The sequence below is a fragment of the Daktulosphaira vitifoliae genome, unplaced genomic scaffold (genome assembly GCF_025091365.1).
Source record: "Daktulosphaira vitifoliae isolate Bord-2020 unplaced genomic scaffold, ASM2509136v1 Scaffold_2, whole genome shotgun sequence".
Classification (NCBI taxonomy): Eukaryota; Metazoa; Arthropoda; class Insecta; order Hemiptera; family Phylloxeridae; genus Daktulosphaira; species Daktulosphaira vitifoliae.
Window position 1 is genome coordinate 34,729,264 of NW_026099573.1, and position 7,809 is coordinate 34,737,072.

At 22.5% G+C, this 7,809-nt stretch overlaps 1 long non-coding RNA gene across 1 annotated transcript; it reads left to right on the forward strand.

Moving 5' to 3' along the window:
* The first annotated feature begins 6,335 nt into the window (after window positions 1–6,335).
* On the forward strand, window positions 6,336–7,439 carry LOC126899850 (uncharacterized). The gene is made up of 3 exons (XR_007702721.1): window positions 6,336–6,493; window positions 6,567–6,707; window positions 7,351–7,439. It is a non-coding gene; the product is annotated as an uncharacterized LOC126899850 (long non-coding RNA).
* Window positions 7,440–7,809: the final 370 nt, after the last annotated feature.

Below are 7,809 nucleotides of genomic sequence, written 5' to 3' on the forward strand. Positions count from 1 at the left end.
TATATCAATGTTAGTTGGTGGAATTCCATTATCTCCTACAAACACAACTGCCACATCATTTGATGTTGGAGCATTATATCGTCTAGGATCACCGTGGGTTAAAAATGTCATGGTTACATCTGTTGTTTGATTAAGATCACATATAGTTTTCATATGACCATAAATGTTTACAAAAGGATTATTAATTGTCATCAACATATTTTCCAGCAGATGCATTAATTCAGCATCACAACCTGCATTTAATGAATTGGATACTCTAGCAATATGAGCTTGCATTGGATCTAACATATACAGTTGAGCGTATCTAGGTGGCTGTCCGTTCAATGGTTGTGGCTCAGCAATCGCTGTGTATGCTTGTCCATGAACTTTAACTATCTAAAATAAAAACATTTTGTTCGGTAAATAAATAAGATACAGCAATTAAGATTAACAATAAAAAAATACAATAAGCGATTTTTACCTTTGGTCCTCGACCTTGCAATATTAAAGGATAAGATTGTTTGACCACTAATGAAGCAAATGCCAATGAATTATTAAATTGACGAATATGTTGCAGATAATTTTTAGATAAATGATGATTTCCTGATAATAATTCCTGAAGAATTTCAGGTGGATCTCGAACCATATATTCTGGATAAATATCATGATTTATAAGAACTTTTCCGCCTTGACAGCATAACATTATTTGGCCAGAACAATTTTGCTCTCCGTCAAAGTAATAAGCTTTACAGTTGGTACAAATTTTGTTCATTTGTCCGCCTAAAAGATTAAAATATTTTAGGCTTTAAGTTTAAAGTAAAATTGCTATAGTTTCAATTATTCCAATAAAATTTTGCTAGTTAACAAAAATATGTACAGAATAGATAAAGAAATAGGCATTGCTTAAATAATAAAAAACTTTTTTTTCCTAGTTTGTAAACTTTACTATAATTAATAATTATGAACATTTAATCATGTATGTAAGGCTATTAATTATTCAATTCTTTTAAATACGATTATGTTTAATGCAATATATATTTAAAAAAAACAATTATTTTTAGAACTGTTATATTTTAAAATTTTTAAAATCTTAACAATCTATATTACCTTAAGTAGAACTAATGACTTATTATTTAGGGAAACAAAAAAAAATTATAGGAAAAATAGATTATACTAAGTATAATCTACCATCAGATATATCCTATAACTTTTGATGCAGTAATTATTGTTAGTTATTTTTTTAAAAAAAATATATATATATATTACACTTTTTCTTGTTTTATTGTATAATAAGATATAATTTTTTTTTATATTTTACTTTTTTATCATAATAAAATAAAAAACATACAATAAAATATTAAATATTATTAAAAAAAAAAAATTATTTACATAAAAATTGATCAGGCAGTTCGAGTGTCCATGCACATGGTAAGACTATATTATAATCAACAATATTAACATTTGTTTCATGTGTACTGTTTTCATTTATACTAATTTCAATTTGACTATTTTCATTTCTATTTTTTATTATACGCAATGAATTATTTTTTCTCGGTCTTCCAACTGATCTTTTAATAGCTGAAATTAATGGAGCTATAATAAAAGAAATTTCTTTTTTCTTTTTACAAATTAAAAAAATTACACTTATAAGCTACTTTTTTATAACTATTAAACATATTATTTAAAAGAGCATACTCACTTGAACATTGATCTAATAATTCAACAGTTGATGAACATGATAAAACAATATCGCATTTAATATTTGAATTCATTTCTAATAAACTATTTTCATTTCTTTTTATCTCAATATTACTATTTTTATTTCCAATTATTTTCTCAGTGTTAATTTTTCTTGGCCTCCCAATAGGTTTTTTTTTAGTTGTAATTGGTTGAGCTACAATTTTACAATTGAATGAAATATTATAATACTTTAATGAATAAATTTTACTCTGTTATAATATATTTAATACAACATTGTAAAAATCAGTATTAAATCCAGGTATACTTTAGAAGACTTGGTAATTTAGTTATTTTTGAAATTTGTTACGAAGTTTGAGATAAATATTGAGTTTAAGATCTTTTTTCTTTTTGTTCATTTGTAAAAATTTGAAGAGTTTATGGCCTTACAAATCTTTTTATGGTTCATAGAGCCCTTTTCCCTCCCAATGAAAATGTCTAAACTCAACACCGTGAAAACATAGATCCCAGCTAAATATCGATAAAAATATTATTCTATGATTTTTTAAGGTATTGAGTCGTTCAATCAAAAATCTTATTTTATGTATTTCATAAAATTATTATACAAATATTATGAGTTCAACTTAAATTTCACGTAAAGAAAAAATTATAATTAAAAAATTTTAACAAAAAATTATTTGTTAAGTCAATTATAATTTTTTTTAATCTTAATTTAAATTTTTTTATGAAATTTGATCATTTTCTTAATTATATATATATATAATTTTTATTTATTTAATTTATCAATGATTTATTTAAAAAAAAATTGTTCTAAACATATTATACATATAAATAATATTTAGGATTTGGTTTTTTTGTTTGAAAAATTTGCTTCATTTTTTAAATTTAAATCATAAAATATTATTAATTATACAAAATTATTGAAGTCTTGATTTAAAACTATACGATGTAAAAAATATACTTACTTAATATTTTAGAATCTGAAATATGATCCGTTTTATGATTATAATTATTTTTAATTAAATTGTTAAGTTTTTTTCTTTGTTGTTTATTATTCAATAAACGGACTTTTTTTTGCGGCCTTCCCTTTCCTTTATTTTTTGGTGTCCAAGTTATATCCGAAATTTGTGACGAAGGTGTTATATATAAATTAGTCATTGAGTTATTAAAATCAATAATATCACCAGATTTTCTCAAAGTAGGAATTTTATGTAATGGAGAAAATGGACTTGAAGGTATTGGAATAGAATCATTCAAAGAACTTTGTGACAAACTTAAGTCTTGGTTCCTTTCTAGTCTTAAAGATACAGTTGATTTATATTTTCGTCGTAAATTTCTGACAGGAGTACGTGGTATAAAAGATGGGTTAACTCCTGCTAAAGGAAAAAGTGTTATTAACTTACTTTCAAGTATTGATGCCACATGTGTTCTCATTAAAGAATGTTCGTAGTTCTCTTTTGACGGATCTCGACCTAAAACTACGCTAACAGTAAATGCAATAGCAAATATACCACAATCTATTAAATTGGGCTGACTTTGTACATTTTTATACACTATCCTGGTTCTATTAGGGTAAAGAACATCTAAAAATCTTATTTCAGTTTCTGTAAGATAATCTAAAATAAATCATATGTTTTTAAACTACACAATTAATACAATTATATAAGGTTAAATAATTTCCTCTTTAGAAAGTAACGAATGAAAAAGTGAATAGAAAAACATTAATTCAGTAGTAAATAAACTGCTTTTTTTGTTTAAATAATTGTTTTTCTTCGATTTTCTTGCCAAATAATAACTTCTAAAAATTTTAATTAATTTAATTTAATTTAAGTTTGAATGGGAGGAAATTAGGAAATTCTGGTTCCGCGCCTGACAATGATGCACCGTTATGAGGTTTGGATTAATATAGTATAATTATTAAAATTTCTATAGGTTTTAAATAAGTACTCGGAAGTGGTTTTAAATTAGCAGTTTTTAATTTAAAATTATTTTTATTTCAAAAAAATGTGAAATTGTATTTTATATTATATAATATTTTTTCTGACTTTCGATTATCATGAAAAATATGCACTCAATTTTTTAATAATTAAAAATTAAAGAGATTGCTTATATTACTGAATGTAAAACAGTGGTGCAACCAGGAATTTTTTGATGGGTCGGGAGTGGAGATTATATTAATTTTTCTTTTTTAGCAATTTCATAAAACTTTTTAAAAATTAAAGATGATAAACCAAAAAAAAGAACTTCAACACATAACATTTAGTATAATTAAAACTGTAAAACTCAAAGCTAAGAATTGTATGATAATAAAATATTATTTGATAAGAGTATATTGATGTACAGTTTTCCATATTAAACGCTTTGTAGAAATAAATATTTTTTTATTTTAAATTGAATTTTTTACATAGTTTTAATTAGCTTTTGAAAAAAATTCTTGTATTTTAATAAAATATCATCGATATACACTCTGAATTAAATTTTAAGCAGTGCTTTATAATATTACAGTTAAAATTTTAATTATAAATTTGAAAATAGAAAAATGTCTGTATTTAATAATATTTAATATTTATAATTGAATTATTACTTAAATATTAATGAAAACATGGTGGTAAACGCTAGAGTGAATATGTGATGCTAAAATAATTAGATAAATGATTTTCTCTCTCCTTCCAATGATTATGTTAAAATCAAGTTATTGATATAAATTAAAAGAAAATATAAAAAAAATTACTTACTTATATTAAGACTATCATAAATAAAAACAATTGATCCATCATAATAAACCGATACCCAATGAGTAATTTCCGACAAAGAATTTGGTATTGAGGTTGGAATAATTTGAATATGTGGTGGATGAGCTGTTGGTATATTTTCCAAAACACAAAGTGCATAAATATTGATTGGATTAAATTGAGTACACGCCGATAATATATCAAAAAATTCATTTATGTCATCTCCAGTAACATAATAATCCGGCGAAATTATTTGTTGCGCCATTTTTTTATATTAAAAAATGGCTAGATAATACTACACTAAATATATAAATATATATAAATATAAATATATAAAATAAAAATTTTAGCAAAAATTGTATAAGGTCCGTTAAAAAAAATTTTTGAATAACATGGTTTGAATAAAATATATATTTTATATAATAATACCACGCAACTCTAAAATTTTGTTGTTCAAAATGTAAAAATGTTTAATGTACATATTTACCTGTTAGTAAAATGTTTTTAACCAATTTGTTAAATATGTATTATCAATTGTCTCATTAATTAATTCACAAATAAAACTATAGCTAAATATTAAATTTATTTCAATAAATAATTTTTAATTTTTAAAATATAATATTTAAAAAAAATATAATAAATATACACGCTCATTTGTTGAAAGAATATTTTACAATTCACGTGTATAGTTGCAAATTGTAAATGTTGATAGTCAAATTAGACTTAAAAATGGACCGTTTAGGAAATAAATTTATATAGATAAGTGAAGTCAACCTATGTAGATAGTTATAAAATCCTAACCAGGAAACTGAGAATGAAAGCAAGAACGATAAAGATCATTAAATGAATTTTATCAATGAGATAGTGTTAATGCATTGCACGCGAAACTTTACTATGCTTTTTAAAATGTGCCATGGACGCTCTACGTTAACATAAAATAACCGGGTCCTGATTTAGTGGATATCTCAGGGAAAAAAAAAGGCTAACTAATATCTTATAAATTAATTAAAAATATTAATTTTCAGGTTCAAATCTATATTTATTTTAAAACTATTTGTCATAAAATAATACTTTTAAGTTGAACATACTTACTTACACGCTTATTAAGTACATTTTTATGAATAAACGTATAAAAAAATGTACTATGCCAAAAACATTACTACTCATGGTGAAGTTTTCTTTATAAACATTATAAATATAATACCAACTATTATAGAAAGACTTGATATGTACAATATAATAATAAATCCAACCCAACTGCATAAGGATGCAAGAACATTTTAAAATGTTCAATTTTAATTGAAAATTTATTAATTGAAAGTTATTAGTATAGCTGTCTATTTACTAACAGTTGGACACTAAATATTATTTATTGTCTAAAATGTACTGGTTTTTTAAGCATATATATACATTTACATTTAATTTTTAATTAATACCAAATCAATTTTATTATAATAAAAATTTTAAATTAAAATAATATAAAAAAAAAATGTAAAATTGCAAACTATCATTAATGCACCTTATATACTATATCTACTGTTTGTAGGCTATTAAGCGTAAGCTACATTTTAATCAACTAAATTTTTTTCTAAAAAAAAAAATTAACTAATTGATATTCAAATCGACTGAATCGGAAAATTTTTGATAAAATGTCGCTTGCGTCAATTAGACTACAAACAGTCAATATATACTTGATATTTTTAACTAAGTCTAAATAAAATATAAGTTTATTATATCCACTATCGCGCGTGTATTGTGATTTCAATTTAATAATCCGTCTGCCTTCCATAAATTTTAAATTAATACTTTCTGATAATGTGTATTATACCTCATAAAGCAACAGTCCGTAAGGTAAGTAATCATTGTTCGATGAGAATTTGAATAAAAATCTATCATTTATAATAAGCATATTGTCAATTGACCGTAAGTATATATAATTTTACATATTTTCATAATACTTTGTATTATAATCAAACTGAAAACTATATTACAGATGATTATAAATAAAGGTGGTGTCATAAATAAAGTAATTTTTACTAAATCGCCTCCTCACAAAAGTGTGCCGAAAAAAAACACCAATAAAAGTACGTATCAAATACAAAATATTAATATAATAATTTACACCCATATATTAATAAGAAATATTATATAAAATAGGATGTTACAGTTGCCATTCTTTTGGCCATTTATCGATAAATTGTTACAAAAAAAAAGCACTAAATAAAAAAAAAAACACCGAAAAAGTTAAAACACAGGAAAAAAAAAAACCATATAAGAAAAAAAATAATTCTACCAAATGTAAGTAAAATCCAAAATTATATAATTCATTCAATAATATCAATAATCAACAAACATTTATTGAAAAAAAAATTGTTTTCTAACTACACTAAATTATATACTATAGTTTAAAATTACATTACATTTAACAACTGAATATTGTATTTAATAGTAAAAAATTATATACACAATTAATGATTAATTAAAATATCTGTAAAACATTATATGATAAGGTTTATGTAAAAAATGTATAACGCCCAAAGAGTTTAAACATATGTATACTATATTTAAGATATTTAAATGTTTTATATTATGATAAATCTTATTGAAAAATTAGGCTTAGGACCATTTTTCTATAACACATAATTATATGTAACTCGAATTAATTATTATTTTTTAAACACATTTGTATTTGACTAAACCAAAAATAATTTAGCATTTACGTTAAATACAATATTTTTATGAGATTCCTGAAACTATTATTTTATTTGACAATCATGATATTTAAAAATTGTAGTTAAACAGTTTTTAATTTGCGAATTATTCATACGCAGATGTATATACTAAGGTATCATAAAGTTTTTTACCATTCATATAAATAATACTACAAAAAAATACACCAATAAAAATAGAAACTGAATAATACGTTTAAATTTTGTTGCAGGGTGCAATTATTGCCAAAAAATGTCAAAACACACACCAGAAAAATGTTGGTATAAAAATAAAAAAAAATACCAAGGCAAAAAATAAAAAATATTATAAATATTATTTTGTGATATATTAATAATATTAATTAATTAATAAAATATCTTATAAATAGAAAAATTATTAATTCATTAAGAAAACTCAGCTTCAATGAAGTGCATTCGAACATTATATTAATTTTAAAACAAATCATCAAACAACTTAAAAGATAAATATACTAATAAATCCCATTATATAAATCAAAATATTTTGAATTATAAACTAATTAAAAAGAATGTAATAACATATTTACAATTTAAAAAATTAAAAATTAAAAGTCACAAAATACATATGCGCAGAAACAAACAAATAGCCTAATTAAAAACATGCGCGTGGACTTAAAAAAAAAAAAAAAAAAAAAAAAAAAAAATTTTAAAAA